The following is a 19,151-nucleotide window of genomic DNA, read 5'->3' on the forward strand; positions in this document are numbered from 1 at the left end:
TATACGACGCTCAAGAACGTTTTGAAAGTCGAAACAAAAATTTAAAACTTTCATTATATCTTCAATACGAGAAAACGGTACACCAACACATATCACTTTCAAATATATGCATTTGTTTATACATATTAAATTAAATATGATAGGTGAGGACGATAAGATGGGATGGGGATGCAATAAAAATACTATTTATATTTTATTATCTGTATCTTTTTGTATAAATTTCTGGTAGAAAAAATGGAATTGGGCTCTTGCATAAGCTCCATACTCCCTAGGGTAAACCATACAAATGAAATTATTCTTGAAAGCATAATTTGATTAAGCCAAAACGCTAATTAAAGAAACAACCTGGGCAATTTGGGAATGGCAGAAATAACGAACTTGAGAGACAAGAAATGTAGATAATTTGCTAATTATTGGAGTTGACAAATTCAAAGGCCAACCACTTGCAGTGCGTGCTTATTTGTACAAAATTAACTCCAGAGAGGTGCAACAAGGACATTTCAATTCTTCTTTAGCCAGATTCAAATAATATGGTCTCGTCATATACCAAAAGAAACACAATTAAAGGTATAGCCCCACCCATGAAATTAGGTCGACCCTACAACACATTTACGTATACTTTTTAAAACTTACATTTCCAGATGGTAAATAAGATACTAGAAAGGGACAACAAACAATTTTAATGTGCCAAGCTTACATCAAAAGGCAAGTAACATATTACAATTTAAGAATTCCCATGCCCCTTAAAACATATTATATGCCTTTTATATAGCTTCTAAAAATGCCGTCTATCTTTAGAATGAACATAAGTTCTCAGGACAAAGAAGAGTTTCTTGTATAAAATTTCAGCCTTCCGTGGTTTCCACGTGAATTGGTAATAACTTCGTCAACTCCATAGTACGCCGCGGGGTTCAGCTACATCCTTCCTATCACTTTAACTACATCGCCCATGGAGATTTGTAAAAATGCAAAGCATGCGTAGAGAGGGTCATTGAAGCTATTCAGAATACCATGGCAAGTGTGTGGGCTGATTTATGGTTTTCAATGTAACATGTAACTAAGACAGAAAAATGCTACTGCATAATGCACAATGACGACTTCAACTAATGCTACGAAGGAACATTAAGGAGAGAGAATAATATGTTCATGCTAAAACTCGCATTACGCAATTGAGGTATAAAGATGGAAGCACAATAACAGGAAAAAAAACTGCAATATATGTTGCCCATGTCCATATGTCTGACAGAAGATTTGCGCTTGTTCAGAATTCTTACTCGTTTCAGCTAATTTGGGATATTTTGGTTATCCATGACTGCCTTTTTCCCACCGTCGGACATAGACATTTCCGATGGAGGTGGCTCAGAACATGCCCTCAAAACAGCCTCATTCTGAGAGGAAAACATTTCATTCAAGAAATTTAGCATCATAAGACATACACCAGACACACATAAATGTAGAGAGAGATTAAATTTCATGGCAGACACACGAAGATTATGTTAGTACCTACATAGCAATTGACATATAAATGATTGAATAATGCTTGTTGAAATAAAACTTGTCAAGACAATCTTAATAGAGCCGAATGAATCAATCTTTTAACACATTCAAGCTGAAGCATGAGCTCAAGTTTTTAACCATTCCGCACTTCCGTCACTTTTGATATGTACAACACAAATTTAAAGAAGTTTGAATTCATTAAGAGAACTACTACCTGGAATCATGACACCATATTCTTGATGAATAATAAGTTAAGCCAACATGCAGAATCATATAACACGAATGAAAACACACAACTGGAGTGAATATGCAAACTTTGTTGTGGTTGATCATTGACATGGAATAAAACGTTTATTGGAGGACTAATCCATTAATATATACCTATTGTTTTCATTCATTCTCATTTTGTAATTCAAGTTTTCAGTGGCCAATAATACCTTTCATGTTTTCTAATTAGATCCAATTACTTTAATTCCAATTTTACCATTGTTTTCTATTTTTATTTACTTTTTATAGATCCGAGTACATGACGTTACGCCTATCGAACCTGTCTAAAGACATAAAGCTATGCAAAGTTTCTACTATAGATCTATTTTAATGGTCCATCATGCTTCCTTAAATAAATAAATCTTATACTTTCCTGACAAAAATGTTGCATGGTCGTGTCCACCGGATTTCATAGAATTCTCCTCGCAGCCCACAACTTATGGTTCCTGAGGTAGAGTCCTTCAGCAACACCTAACATAACTTGTTTCGTTTTCTATCTAAAAAAGTGTATAGTAATTAACTTAATATTGAAAATAATACATGAGAGGCAAAAGCCTAGTAATTTTATTCAGACATACTAAATATTATTACAATATTAACCTGATGTACATGACAAGAAACTTGTTTAGCTACTTATAGGAGCTGGAAATACAACACATAAATTAGAAAGAGAAATATCCCAAATTAATTTGAAAGAAAATTGAAGAAACGGTCAACGACTTCAACTTCATTATGCCTTGTATTTATAGAAGTCCCCTCGGATTTGAAACTCGGACTTCAAACTTGTGAATAACCTTTTGAATTATCGTTGCCAGCTATGGACGGCAGCATCTTGTAGTGGGTTTCAATCCACCATTCAGTAGAGTAGTTGGATCATGTCTCTTTAACTTTGTCGAGGAACTTTGGTTTTTATGCGGTCTACGAGGAAAACGTGACTTATGTGGTTCTTTACCACGTCTTAGAATTGTCTCCACATTATGTTTTCAGTCATATCTGGGCCGAAAACCCTTGCCGAATTCTGGATCTTTCTGGTTAGGACATTCTAGATAGATACCTTCTGAGCTATGTAGCACGGATATTCCTAAACAAAATTTCCAGAAATATCGGACACGAATACGACACGTCGATACGCGTGTCGGATACGAAAAAATGTGTCGTTGACTTTTTGTAGGTTTGAATAGTCGGACCAGGATACGACATGGACACAGAGGGGATATGTTTCTTGCTTTTTCTTCTTATTTTTTGTTTTTGCTTTTTCTTCTTATACCACTCCTATAAAGTTGTACATTGTTTATATTTACATAAATAAATAGTGTATAATATATTTTATATAAATATATATATCTCTATAAATTTTAATTTTTAATACTAAATTTATATAAATATAGTATTATATTTTCAAAATTTGCCGCATCATCATATCCATATCGTATTTGATACGATACCCGTACCCGTATCCAAGCAACACAGCTTCTGACCATCTTCCCACATAAGCCATATTACATAATTTCTGGCTAGTTTCTTTACTCCCTGACAGCTTGCTGTCCACAAAAGATTACTTTTCTTTTCAGATATATCTTCTGCAAAACTTGTAGTTTTTCATGTCATAGTGATCAACAAAAAATATTCATTTACATAATTTTGATAAAACTTAAATGGAAACTCGATTTTGTCCATCTCTATGAGATAAACCCATAATTCACATGTTCTTCTAGTGGAGATGTCATTAAAGAGTGATGAAACAAGAGGTGTTTCATTTTCTAGAGGGTCCTTGATGAACTTCTAAATATTCATGTTTGGTCTCTTTAGATTGATGAAGTGCAAAGCTTCTTGTGAGCCTTTCCCGACTAGTTCTGGTGTTGCACTGAAAAAGTAGAGCTCCAGAATGTCTCATTTGGACAAATAATCGTTGTTTGCCCATGTTTCACGAAGAGCTTCCTGGATCTCTCTAAGAAAATGGGTGACGTGGTATAGAGTGAGACAAGAGCTCCAAAATCATACCATGACTTGTCTTCCTTAGGATAGGCATTGAGTTTCATCCATATCCTGGGAAATATTCCTGCTATGTCAACCCGAGCTATAGCTAAGGTAATTCTTATTCTTCTTTTCAAGTTCTCCCAATTCTGCTGATATACCTGAAATGGAGAAACTACAAACTCATTAGTATCAATCTTAGATTTTCTTTTGTCATATTTGAGGTCTATGGTTAATTTTTCCCTCTTCAATCCATGGGGCAAATGATTAACTTGAAGGCTCGAGATAAGGATTTGGATCTTCAATTTTTGCTTGAGCCGGCTCATCTAACGATGATCCCAACTTAGCACTTGTGCTAAGACTACTTGAATCCCCTGCTACAGGTCTAGAGCTTTGTACTCGAAAACTCTCATTTTGAGAAGCCAGTGGTTTCTCAATAGCCTGGATGATAGGCTTTTGTACTACAGACTATGTCTGAGTATATGCGTGTAAACAACCTATAATATTATCAGAGACAGTGCTCTTATCAACTTGTTGTAGCCTACTCACAACTTTTGCATTTAGGGCAAGTTTGTTGAACTCGTTTTGAAACATTTCAAGTTGTTCCCTCAAATGCCTCTGCATTTCATGATGGCATCGACATCAGTCTTGTCAATCTCTTGTTAAGAAATCTGGAAGAATATTTTCATGAAATTTAATGACGACAATATTAAAAATATAATTTTGACATTAAACTTGTCATCTTAATAATCTTGTCTTTACGGATTTAGATTCAATTTTATTTTTCAATAAAGCTTTTACCTTTGTATTATCAACTTTCAAAATTAATTTCTTAGCAAGTGGTGGTCATTTCTGAAAAGCTCGTTTTAATTCATAGAATTTTTTTTCGTTAATATCTCTAATAACTTCTGCATATGAGAAGAATCTATTGCAATATCTGCATGATTGTTCTCCTTCTGGTGTGAGCTTTGTAAGAATTGCTGCCAACCAATTATCACTGACATTTATTTATAATATCAGTTCATCGTCGTCTTGAGGAATAGCCATTTTTGGAAAAAATTTGCGAATTTATTTTCGTTAGCTAAATCCCTCAATATGTTCTTCTGCCAACATGAATCTTGTATCTTTCTTTAGTAACGGACTAAACATTTTCCTATGTTTTGCTAGATTTTTTATGAACATTTTGGAAAAAATAACAACTCTTAAAAACTTTGTAGCTATTTCTTGTCTACAAGTTTATCTGCAAAATTCTGCACCTTCTCCACATTGTGTTCTTGCATAATAATTTTTGTTCCGACTTTCTGAAGAATTCAATCTTCCTTGTTGCAATAATAGTTTTCTTTTCAGATAAGACTAGTCCCTCTTTTTTACAAACTTTAGAAAAAATCAATAAATGTTCAATATGTTCCTCCATAATTTTAGATTTTATTAAAACCTCATCAACATAAACAAACATAAATTTAAAATAATCTTTTTTTCGAAATATTTGGGGTGCATTAGCCAATCCCATAGATAGCACTTCCCAAATATAATGATCTTGTAGTATGTAGCAAGCTGTGAATTACTTGTTTCTTTTTTCATCCAAATCAAATGAAATCCACACTTACAATTAAATTTAGAGAACATTTTTGTGTTGCGTATACAACTAATTAAACTCCATTAGGTATCAAATATTCCTCACACTCCAGAATTTTATTCATTTATTGAGAATTAATTAGTAATCTAGGTTTATTACTTTTGATTTCACCATGATTATTTGCAAGAAAACCTGGACTGTTTTATAGTGATATTCATACTTTGATTAAACCAAAGTTCAAATGTCCTTGAAATAATCTACATATCCTTTTGATCAAGTATGTTCATGGTAATAAACTTGCATCTGACGAACTCATATTCCTTGTCATCCTTAATTTTAAGGGTAGCTTGGAGTTGGTTCATTTCCCACCATGTCCAAAGATCTACGTTGTAGTTTTTTTTATCATTCTCTTAACTTCTTCTATACATACTTTTGCTTCAAACTTTATATCGTTCTAGTGAAGTTATTTTGAGGAATCCTATTACTTCTAATTGGAAGTTTTGCCGTGCTCTCAATTGGAGTATTGTTTCTCCAAACCGTCTAGAATCTAGCGTTCTAATTGGCAGTCGAGGCCGCCGCCTAGGCGGTAGGCGGTCCTCGACCGCACCTCCTATGCATGAAGCGGGTGTTTTAGGCGGCCCAAGCTATACGGCGTTGGGGAGGCGGGTCGAGACGGCGAGCAGGCGGACTAGGCGGGCGAGGCAGCGAGTAGGCGGGCGAGGCGGACAGTTAGGATTTTTAAGTTATAGTCAACAATTTTAAAAACCTAGTCAACAATTTTAAAAATTTATTCAAAATAAACTAATTTTAAATATCAAACCCTAGCATACCTCACTTTCTTTATTCTATTTTTGGTTTTCACTCTCAACTCTCAAGTCTCAACCACCACACACAGTCCGCCGCCCACTGCCCGCCACCGCCAGAAGTCAGAATTTTTAGGTTAGGCATTGCATATTTATTATTTATCATACTTTTTTTATAATATTTCAGATTTTGTGATTTCAAAAATCAATTTTTTTTCTTATTATTGATTTATTGTTGAAGATTAATGGCGGAAAAAGATAAACAACTGGAGTTGGAATTTAAGCTAAAGTCTCATGATATTGTTTGAGAATATGGGATGTTGTATAATAAAGAGAAAAAGAATTGGATCACATGCAAGTTGTGTAAGGCTTATTAAAGGAGGAGTTTATAGGATGAAGCATCATATTGCGGGTAGTGTAGGACAAATTGAAGCATGTCCTAAAGCATCCGATGAGGACAAAAAAAGATTGAGAGACTACTTGTTTTAATGATGGAGATAATTGATTCAAACTTTAAATTTTTTGGTAAAACCATAAAAGTTATTATATTACTTTGTTAGCATAATAGCATTAATTTGATGATGATCTTTATTAATTGCACATTATCTAGATAATATTACATTGTATGATGTTTCTTTGTGCTTAAACATTATTTAATTGCATATTTTACATAAAAAATGATGACTATTTGTGATTATTTTGCACAATTATCTATTATTATTTATAAAAAATTACTTAAAACGGCCGAGGCAGCCGAGGCGGTAGGCGGTCACCGAACGCCCCGCCACCGCCTCCCGCCATTTACAACCTTGCTAGAATCCATCATTTTTGGGTGTAGAAATTTTCATTCATCACCACGCTTGTTGCAAAACTGGATTGGCATTTTTCTGAAAAAAAATGTTTGTCTTAGTCTCTGGACTATGAACTTGTGATCACATGGTGTTGTGAGCACTGGTTTTCTAGTCTAATTTTCTTGTGTAAAAGATTTAATCATTTGTAAGAAATTATTTCCTACCAATATATCTGCTTCCGTATCATGAAAATAAATCGGCGGTGTTTTCACCTTGTAACAATGTGTTTGTCCTACACCTCCGATTGGTATTTCTGCTTTCTTATTCCATTTGCATAAGATTAAGATACGTTTTAAGAAATCTGATCCAACTATTTGAGGAAATTCTTCCTCTAATTCTTTTGGAATGACTCATCTTTTTGCCGTACAGATTTCAGTTAATGAACCAATACAAGCAGTAAAGTATTTTGATTTATATTGTTCGTGTAACATCTCTATATCGAGAATGGACTCTTGTTCATTGAATTTTCTACATCAGATCCTCTCTGCAATGAATTTCATTTCGTTCTCTAGTCATTTTCAAGGTTTGTATTCCTCGGAAAACTCGTCCAAGAACGAATTGATCAGGTTTTTTTTTGTAATTCCTTTTGTATGAACTTTTAATTCTCCGATATTTACCATTCCTTAATAAGTTCTTACAATATGTTGTTTCAAATAGTATATAGTATTACAAGTAAATTGATTTTTTTGTCTTGTAATATCAAATATTATTTCGACTTCTCTCCATCCAACCGGACATCTAAGATTTCCTACTGCTGAAAAAAAAAATTGTTACCTATTTCAGTTTTCTAGACAGGTGGACCACATGTGACTTGTAATCATATCTTCTGGAAAAGGATCTTTTTTGTTCTAGTCTAAGACATTGATTATTTTGTAAAATCGGTTTGTTTTTTATCTGGATATTTGTTTCAGGTATTAAAAAAAACTCGAATTTTTCTGGATTAATTGTCTCCCAACTTTTCCGATTATTCGTGAAATTTTTATAAGCTCAATTCTAATAAAAAACGTTGAATGATGTGTATTACAGAAAGCATATGAAATTTGATAGGTAATAGAGTATGACATATTATTTTCTTACATCGGTCTTTTTGCCTTGATATTTTAATGCAAAGTCAAGGCTTGGATATAATCTCGATCTGTCAGGTTGTATGAATTTTTTTGATAAATTAATCCTACGATTTTTCCTGCACAGAAATTTCCTGAGATAGTTCTCAGTATCGAATTGATTACTCATTCTTTTATTGCATGTAATAGTATCAATGGGTGAATCAATTTCTTCTTTAAAAGTAGTTTGTATCATTGTATGAACTGGTCCAAGATTATATTATTTTTTCTATTTCTTAGGCCAAGATTTCATAACAATTTTTCTACATGTCCTATAGAGAATTTTTGATATCTATGTAGGCTAGAGTTCTCTCATCATCTTTTGGAATATATTATGAGATATGATTGTCTACATAAAAAAACCAGAAAAAACTTCATGTGCTTTGTATCGAAACACTTCACCTTCAATCAGATTTTGATCATGTTCAAGACTTCTTGTTCTTCGTATATACTCTTGTCTAAAGGAATATCCTCAAACTGATATATTTGAACTAAATATTGGTAATGAACCGCTTTTTTAATATCTGGAGTTGGTTGGAACGACTTTACTCCCTTATTTTCATTATTTAGACAGTTGATCGAAATATGACATTTTGCTCCACATATCCCCCAATTGCAATCTTTAAAAGTTTCATTAGCTCTGGGGTGAACTATTCTGAAAGTTTTCTTTGTTGGTGTCGTCCCGTGCTTCAAGATAAGTTCGATGCTTGGGAGATATCCTACTCCTTGATTATCAACTTCTTTATCCAGATTTATAAAATCTGGCTTTCTTTCAAGAACTATTTTCACTTTTTCCACTTCTAGCGTAAGGATGAGATCTAAAGCTCTTCATCTTCCTCCTTTTTCATTTACTTCCAATAATTGTTGAAAGATCATTTATTTTTACAACATAAAGGAGTATGTTTATTAATACCCGTTAATCTTTTGTATTTCTTTAGTGATGCAGCCAAATGACATCATTCTGCCAATTTTCCTTTGGTTAGCCATACACTTCACATGTTTCTAGTAAGAACCAGAGTATCTGGATAGCCAAGGATGTCTTCCTTTATTAGCATTTTCCTTCGGGGACTTGACAATTTGGCGAAGAAAAGTTGCATTCCGGTGTTTTTTCGACTCCTGAATTCCATCTATATTTAATGAATATCATGATGTATTCATCCACTTAAGATGTCATGTAATTCAAGAATAAACAGAGCTTGAGTATTTCTTTTTCTCTGAGCATGAGTATTTCGTTTTCTCTATATCCTGACTATTGAAATAATTCACCCCTATAAATTTAGCTTTAAATACAGTAGTCATTCTTCTGAATATCTCGTTGAGAGATTCTCCAGCTATGACCGGTTCTTTTGTCTCTGTCGAAGTCATGTCGCAGGCCATTTTAACTGACCCCATAAGACTCAATTTTAAAAGTAAAATAAATTATTATCTGTTGAGATCAAGTGTTCTTGTTGCAATTCTCATAGCCGATGTCCAACTATCTATGAGATCTTCTCTGTTTTTTAAGTTCAATACATCAAGGTTAATCATAACCCCATAAGGATGTAGTCATTCTACAACAGTTTTCTCATAGGCTGTTTGGTGAAAAGGATTTGATTCTTTCTTGAACTTGTTCCTGGTGGGTGTGCTTATCCACCAACCTGGAAATTACTTCGGAGTGGGTCCTCTCATGTTCATATCATAGGATCTCACACTTTCCCCTTGTGGTTCTTGAGAAATTATTCTACTAACTAGGGGTTATTCGCCACCGGTTGTGTTCATTTTCATATCTATGACCTTGAGGCTTACGAAGGACTTCGCAAGCTCTTGGCGATCATCAAAAACAATCATTTCTATTGTTGTCATTAGATTATTTTTTTTAGATAGTTTTTATTAGATTGATTATTTTCTCGTAATCGGTTAAAGGTTTTTCCTCTACTTTGGCATTTTCTCTTTGATGTAATAATGGTTTAGCATCAAAGGATGATGGTAACCTTCCTCTTGAAATCCTATTTTTAGAACTGAGTTGTTGTTCTAGCGTTTGGATTCTTGTTTGAATATCGTTTAAAGTTCCAAGAATTTCTTCTTGTTTTTCAAGGATTTCTTCAATTTTTCGTGGTACACAGCATAGATTATTGTCATAATTTGTACCGTCTTTTGGATTTGTCTAAGATCTCCTGAGAGTTTAGAGGAATTCGGGACTATTTCTAGAAATCTATTACTTTGAATAATAATTTTACCACAATAATCTTATCCATTCATAGTTGTTTCTGGCATTTAACCTTGATTAAATGTTCTTGTTTAAGTATTCCAAAATATTGGAATAAAACTGAAAATAATAAATCTCGAACATATGCTCGGATGCATAATTATTTGAGAATTATCTCATCCTCAAACATTTAAGTTACACTGTAATAATAATAAAGTATGTCTGAACTGTTCAACCTGGACTCTGATACCATTTTCGCTCTTGTCCCCAACTCAGAGCCCAAACTTCTCCATGATGGGCCGAGGGATCAAAATGATCAATCACAGTGCGACACATGAAAGGGTACCTATCAGTTTGCTAGCTCAGAACTCTTTATGAGAACCTAGGTTGTCCCCTACAGAGAGTCGTGCTTTGTGTCAGAACATACGACAGAGGCTCGGGGCCCTTTATAAGCTCTGATACCAATCTCATGGCTCGGTTTATCATTTAGTAGAGCAGGGTTATTTTGGGAATAAATTGAAAATATTTGGTTCTTAAGGACAAAATTGGGTCATAATTCGAAAGTAGAGACATTTTTAGCATGAAAAGAAAAGGGCATAATTGAGAATCAAGGAAAACTACAAAGATATTTGAAAGTATTATCCCTTTACTGGACACAATAGATACATATCTGTTGCCTCGCAATCAGCAACAACTGGAGCAAAAAACTTGTACGAAGCCTCATTTCTTGACCCACTCAGAGACCATATGGAACCAAGGGATTGTTTATTTACCTCAGTTTATTGACTGCTGTATGGGTACATGAATAAATGATGGGCAGCAAAACATAGCAAGACAAATAAAATCAATTAGTAGTAATTAAGGAGAAATCATCAATGCCCTCTTTCTCTACCGCTCTCATCATTTGTACAAATGATGGATGACAGATGAAACCAAAAAAATCTAGAGATTTGCCACTACACCTTTCTTTTGAGACAGCTAGCAAGCACAAGAAATGGGAATTTCCAAACAGGGCGATGAAGATATATCAAGTTACCAAAAGCCCGTGATTTTCCAAAAAAGTTTAAGATTTATCTCCATATGGCGACCAAAGTGCTGTAACTTCACGCGCGTTAACTATATTCACAAGTCACCTCAAACTCAATTCAACTTCGTACGAAGAAGATAGCAACAGCCAAAAACATGGACACATTTCACTACGCAGTTATCACTCAAACGTTGCTTAGAAAGCCATTGCAAGAGAAAACATGCTTCGGGCAGGCAGATTTACCATTCAATTTTCCACTGTAGGCACCAGCAGCAAAAAAAAAAATCAAGAAACCAGAAGAAAATATAAGAACGTAAAGCAAACGCATAAAAGGCTAATTTATAATCCTAATTCAGAATCAAATCCACAGAGTTCATCCTCATGGACTCCTAGTGAAGGACCCGAATCAAACTAATGGTGGTGCACACTATATAAATGGCTTAATAACAGCCGCGAAATCATTCTTTCTAGTCAGGTAGAAACCACATCAATAGTAGCCTGAGAAAAGAAAATCCTTTTTTTATGTTGCAGATGGAAAGATTCATTTTTTCAACCAGGAAAAGCAAAATTGAAAAAAAAAAATATACGGGGAAGCGCGGAGTCTAAGTTGAAGACTTTCAACAAGCAGTTGGCATGCAGTCAGACTCGAGGCTTAAAAACACACCCAAACAAAAAAAAAAATTCCCATTTCATCTCTGGAACACCAATACGATCACAACCCGTAAATATTTCCAAACTCGAAAAGAGAAAGAACGCACCGAAAACAAGACAATTGTAGTACCTGCCAAACACGGCGGAGGCGTTTCTTGGCGTTGGCTTTGCGTGTGGAAGTGAGCTTAATTCTCTTCCAAACAAGGCCTCCCGAGTCATGTTTTTTCACAATCTCCAAAACTCTTGTTCCCCAGAACGCGCCCCATGCCGTCGCCATGATTTCCTCCCCGGGAAAATGAGGTAAATGGGAGTGACGGAAGCTTTTTATGAAGAAAAAGGGGGTGAATGTAATTTATTTTTTTTATTTTTTGTTTAAAAATTAATTTTTTTATTGGTGTATTTAAATTTAAATTTTAATTTAATTTTATATTTACTCGACTCAATTTTTCTATCTTTCCCGACTCAACCCTAGTTCTCATTTCATTCCTTATTTTCACAAAAAATCTTTTTCTTCTCAACCTTCCATCTTCTCAACTTTCCATACTATATACATTGTTCTGATTTTTTGACTAACAATTAACCATGAATCTACAAGATATTCTTCTACAACAAATCCAAAGAGAAAAGCACGTATTGATAAGAAATTTATTTTGAGATATGAAATATTCAGTTTGTACCCAAGGTCGTGAAGCACAAGGTCGTGAAGACTTGTGCTTCACGACCTTCACGACCCCTGGGTCGCGACCCACACGACCCTGTCAGGACCCAATTTAAAATAACAAAACGAACTAATAACCTTTTTTGTTTTAAATTTTTACAATTAATAATCTTTTTGTTTGTTTTTTTTTTACAGGTTTACTTCCCCACTAAACTCGGAAGGAATAAATTTTTTGAATGCAAATTAACTTTAGGATAAAGATACATTGAAATCTGTAAGAAGATCATATCATTTTTAAATGAGAAAGAGATAGAATATTTGATGCAGTATACTCAATTTGGTAATTTAATTTATGTGCTAAGGATTATAACAATTCCAATCAATTGTTATGATTTTTGATTAGTAGGCAAATTTATGACAGTGAAAGTGATGAATTTTGGATGATATATCATAAACGACCTTTACGATTTTCATTGTTAGAGTATTGTTTGTTAACTGGCCTAAATTGTTCAAACTTTTATCCTATCATACCTCAAGAAGATGAATTTAGGGAGAGACATTTTGGTGGATATTACTGTATACGTTTGGGAGATTTGATAGATAGAATTGATGAATTTGAGAATAATTTAGGAGAAGAAATAGACATTGAGAATGTGAAATTGGCATATCTTATGTTCGTGATAGGTGTATTAGGCCGACAAAGAAAAAATAAAAATGATACCGTGGATTTAGAATAAATTATAATAGTAAATAACTTTGATAGTTTTATAAGACATCTTTTATAATGGCCCGAAAATTCGTGTTTGAAAATTTGCGGAAAAATTAAAAATTTTCTTTTGAAATAATTAAAATGCCTCATTCATAAAATAAACCGATAAATAAAGTTTAATGTTCAAAATAGCAGCGGAAGTAAATATTTGTTTGCAAAATAACAATTTAAAATAATCCAACAAAGATAAAAATGTTTGAGCATAAAATGGTAAATGCTGAAAATGAGGTCCTCGGGTTCTACTACTGCCGACCCAAGCTAGCTCACTGGTCCCCGTCCTCAGTCCCGACCTCATCAGTACCTACAACAATCAAGTCTAGTGAGTTTAAAGACTCATCATGCATATGTCGTAAATAACAAGTAATAACAATAAAATCGCATGCAAGGTGAAAATATCATGTCATGAGTAATTACAATACGTGCATAATTTTCTGAAACTGAACTGAACTGAAAAGCGTATCATGAATAATTATAAATACATGCAAAACTGAACTGAAAGTCGTAAGTCAAATGTTTGCTCCGCAGAGCCCTGTCATAAAATAGCATGTAATGATTTTCTATAGACATTATGTTCCACTTGCACATGAACTGAACTGAACCGGTAAGTGACCACCGGGTGATGTAATAATCGTCTGATCAGACTAATGCCACAGTATACTGGGTGGAACTAAACTGAACTGAACCGGTAAGTGACCACCGGGTGATGTAATAATCCCATGATAGTTAAGTGGCCACAAGCAATATCGCATAAATCTAAAAAATCAATATTTTATATGTTTGCGCGTAATATAATTAAATAACATAATTAAATATCCTGTATTATTTTACCAAATGGGTTGAATCGTTCTCAGGCTCGCAGCGACTTAAATCTAATATGAAAAATATGCAAATGATTTAACTTGACCAAACTTTGTAATTGAATCCAAAAACGAGACAATTACGCCCAATGACTTGGTATTTAATCATGACTCCGTGCCAAACCGAACCAACACCGAACCATCGTTTAGTCATGATTAAAACACACTTAAAATGATGAAATAATGTTCCTAACTTTTCATTACTTCGAAATTTGGTGAATGGAGGCCAAAAACATGAAACGCTCTTTCGAGAGTCACTTTGGCACATTGCACCGTAAATTCTCGTACGACCTCTAAACTTGACCAAATCACGAACGGCCAAAAACATGATCTTCCTAACTCAATGGGGTACTGTCCAGTCCAAGGCCATAGGCTAAAAGCCAACCAGGAACTCGAAACACCCCTCTGAACCAAAGCACGACTCGCTGTCCAAAAATTACAGCAGCTGTGTTAGCGTTTCCTTGCGTCGTTTTCGAGACTATTGGCCATTGGGGCTTGAACCACCGACCAGAGTCTCTTATCAACATCCCAAGGTGTGGTTTGAACCATGGCTAAGGACGCTATGCCAGCCACAATTCGAACAACACCAGCAACCACTCGCAGCTCTCACCCGAGAACGCATGTGCACGCGTGGAGGAAATTGCTTCTTTTGTTGTCCCGTGTCATTCCAGTGGCCATTTGATTGACCATGGCATGATCTAGACATCAATAGGAATGGTATAAACTGTGGCTAAGGGCTAAAAAGCCAACCAAGATCCACACCAATCACCAGGAAGCCGAAATACACATGCAGAAAATGAAGGGGGCCGAAGGGGCTGTTCTTGTTTTTATTTGAAAACCGATTCCGTCATGGACCAAGCCTCAAAAGGCCGACTTGGTCACGTCTTAGACATAATAAGGAGATGTTCTAACCATGACTATAGCCCCTAGGGCAGCAAGATCAGATTCATCTCCCTTGACAGCAAGAACAGAATTTTCGAACTCAAAATGGCTTTATGGGAGAGTTGCTGTATTTTCTAAATTCCAGCATGCATGGGGCTTGAACTAATGGACCAACATGGTCTTGACACACCCTAACGTGCCTAGGTGCAGACTTGGGAGCCTATAGTCGAGCCAATCACCTGTACTCACAAAACAAGGAAACCGTGAAGCATGAAAGGAGAGGCCGAAAATCTGCACTTCATTTTTTTGAAAAAATAGTCATTTATTTCGGTTTTGTGCTTAAACAAATCATGAGTGTGATGTTTTAAAATACTAATATGGCTTTATTGAAGATTAAATGGAAACATATACATGCCTTGGATTTGTTTGGAACGAAACAAATCAAACGAATACGATGACGTGGCGCGGCGGAGATGGAATTCTTTCTTACTTCTCTTGTTTTCTCTCTTAATTCTCTCAAGGCATTCACGATTTTTCTTGCTGAAAGAGACTGAAATTTCGAGATTATGGAGTGGGAGGGAGTCTAGGGAATGAATGAGAAGTTTACTAATTAAATGGAATTTGAAAGGCAAGATAAGAAATCTTTCTATCCTAGAGTTTGGGAGATAAGGAAAGATATATTATATTATGGGATTTGAGGGTTGATTGGGAGTTGAGATGGCCGAGAATCTCTAGTCAATTAAGGGTAGGAAAATTGCTTAATTGTGAATTATTGAGGATTAAATGTGATGGAATTATCTCCCAAGGAAAGATGAAATGAATTAAAGATGGAGAGTTGACAAATCTTTTTAAATTAATCATAGGAGTGGCCGAAATCTACAAATAAAAATGAAGGGAGATATTGCCTAATTCAATAATTATTGGTGATTAAAATGAAGGGATTATCTACCAAGAATGGATAAGGAAAGAATCAAACGAAATGAGTTGTCAACTTTTTAAATCTTCTAATGGTGAATGGCCGAATTTTTGCTTAATCAAGGAGGGAAAATATTGCTTAAATATTTTATTTTAAATCTTTAGAGTTTTATCTAGCCATTAAGTATTTTAGTGAATAAATAAATTAATTTAGGAAAGGCATTATCTTGCATGCATGGATAATTCTTTAAATTAAATTACTAACATGTTAAGTTGAAATTCCTTAATTAAAACAAGTCTAGATTAACTTATCTCAATTAGTCACATATTTTAATTTAGGCTTTTAATTAAATTCTTGGACACAAAAGAATTATTTACTACTTATCTCAAGTTAATTAAATAAATTCTTAAACATTATTTTATATTAAAATAAATTATTATTTATCTTAAATAAATTCTAGGAATATTTTCTCATTATTAAAATTTATTTCAAAACTCAACCTCCAGTCCGGCCTCGCTTATTTAACTGAAAAGATAATAACTAAAATACTGCATAAAATAACTCAACAATTTAAAGAAAAGAATTTAAATCCTCATGCACGAAAAATCATTTGAATTTAAATAATAGTAATTATGCATGGCTTATACGTAGTCTAATTTACGGGTTCTACATCTCTGTGGTAGAATAGCTTTCGAAAAAGTAGTTTATGGACTTAGAAAAGATCTTGAAATTAAATTCAGAAGCTATGAAAATTTGGTAGCACGCCGTGAGAATGATCTAGATTTCAACGGGTTCGGTAGCTTCCATATAAGTAGATTTAATCATCCTTTACAGGTCACTTAATATTGTTCACTAAATGAAATATCCTTGTTATTTTATATCATACTAATAATGTGTTTATTTTTCTGTGCTAGATTTTTGCCTATGAATATTTTCCAGCAATTGCTGAAGTGTTCGCCAGACATCGAGAAGGTCCCAATGTACCGATACCTCGGATGTGTCATTGGGTGACTAGAAAATGGAGTAAAAATCATTTCCTTTCCATGGATGATGAACAAAGCATTTAAAAATGTATATAACAAGGTACATACAAAAAATTCATTTTATTTATTTTTCCTATTATCTAATATATTTTTGTTAACCGTTATTTCATGTTTATTGTTAATGATTAATATAGGATATTTTGGGGATGCTCATTCCCACCACGGAGGAGCTGGTGTCTGTACATTATATGACTGGCAATTTTGTTGATTCTAATAATGTGATAATCAATCACATTACGGAGTTAAATTGCCAAGGTATCAAAGTAGTTTACACCCAAGATCCTTTGGAAGACCCAGAGGATGAAGTGGGTGTACAGACTGAGACTGAGAATCGACCGTTTCTCCAACCATTCACACATACATACTCCAGATCATCACGAGATAAAGTCAGAAATTTTCTCGGCCATCTCATAGTCCTTCACACATGAATCAACCGTCTCCTCCATTGACTCACATTAGACATAAACATATGCATAGAGATCATACATCTCTTGCAGATATGTATGAACTTCGTTTCACAAGTTTGGAGGATATAGTTGAGACGATACTAAAGGACCAAGCCGATATCAAAAATCAATTGAAAAATATGCATGACGATATCTCGAGTTTGAAGGATATAATTGGGAGATTACCTTCGATGAATGTCAATGTTGGAAAGTTTTATCAATATTTATATGATTTTTAATTTTGAGTATGAAAAATGACAAATTGTATGTATTATTCTTTCAGATCAAGGCGAGACATCAAGGCATAGAGTTGAAGATATTCCATTTGTTGGAAACTTAATTCCGGTGTTTTGACAAAAAGACTTACCAACTGAACTCAGCAACTGAACTGATCATCAACTGAACACGTCATCTGCTGAACATTAGTCAACTGTTCTATTCAACTGAAGTTCATTCTCGGCAACTGATTCGTTACCAGCTGATCTCTCAGCTGTACACGTCATCAGTTGAAAGCGACAACAGACAAAATAGTACATATACCTGCAACTAGTAGTGGAACGCCGCATTGCAGAATGAACAGTGTACGATTGTCAGAATATATCGACGTGGCAATCAACGGTTAGAATATTCAAACATTCTTTAATGTTACCGTTGAGAGGAAAGCCTATAAATAGTCGAAGGCAGCAACTGAAGAACCACCGACTTTCAGTTATCTCATTCTACTTGATGTTACGCTGCAAAAAATATCTACTCACAATAAGAAATCAAAGCTCACGCTTATTAGTCATATCAGTAGTATTCAAGACTACATTCTCGAGCTTAAAAAGCACTTTGTAATTGTTGATAGATTTTCTAAGTTGTGCTAAAGATCAGTTACGATCTATAAAAGTGTTGTATGCTAAGAGTTTCAGTTTTGGCAAAGTGATAAGTCCAAACTGAAGTGGGTCAGTACAGTGTCGTGTATTTGATCAAAGTCTTTTAGTGGATATCCTATCTTCGTGATAGAAGGGGTGGTGACGTAGGAGTTATTCAATTCTCCGAACATCCAGAAACAAATTGTGGTGTCATTACTTTAGTTACCATTTTCAGTTAGATACTCTATCTTTCAGTCAGTTAGTTTTCCGCAACTTTTTTATTCAGTTTAACTTATTGTTATTGACCGACGGGATATTCAGTTTCAGTTTGTAACAAAACTGAATTTATATTGTCGAAGAATATTTTAAATTCGAGCAGTGTTTATTCAACCCCCCTTCTAAACACTCTTTATTCGATTAACCGATCCTATCAAGTGGTATCAGAGCGAGTCATATCCTAACAAAGATTATCTATACTTAAATTGTTCACTGTGTCTTCATTCAACAAGATTCTATGTTCTCAAGAGAAGACTTTGACGATTGGAAGATCATGATGCAGGCTCACCTAGCTGCACAAGATGATGATATGTGGTACGTTATAACTGACGGACCCATGAAGATTTTGAAAGCCAATACAGCTGTTGCTATTACTGATGGGGCACCTCATCGTATAGAAAAGCCAAGAGATGAGTGGACTACTGAGGAAAAGAGGAAAGCAAATCTAGATAATGTAGCAAAGGATATATTGTACAAAACACTGGACAAAGAACGTTCAGTAAAATCAAAATGTGC

General features: G+C 34.5%; 1 long non-coding RNA gene across 2 annotated transcripts; it reads right to left on the reverse strand.

The window, feature by feature from the left end:
* Positions 1-661: 661 nt before the first annotated feature.
* Positions 662-12,275, reverse strand: LOC140807660 (uncharacterized). 2 transcript variants are annotated; one of them, XR_012112734.1, is made up of 3 exons: positions 12,065-12,265; positions 1,275-1,388; positions 662-938 (listed from the first exon to the last, which is right to left on the reverse strand). It is a non-coding gene; the product is annotated as an uncharacterized lncRNA (long non-coding RNA). The 2 variants fall into 2 exon arrangements; XR_012112733.1 differs by lacking the exon at positions 662-938 and having other exon boundaries at positions 1,084-1,388; positions 12,065-12,275.
* Between the last annotated feature and the right edge of the window lie 6,876 nt (positions 12,276-19,151).

Source organism: Primulina eburnea, chromosome 12 (assembly GCF_022965805.1).
Source record: "Primulina eburnea isolate SZY01 chromosome 12, ASM2296580v1, whole genome shotgun sequence".
Lineage (NCBI taxonomy): Eukaryota > Viridiplantae > Streptophyta > Magnoliopsida > Lamiales > Gesneriaceae > Primulina > Primulina eburnea.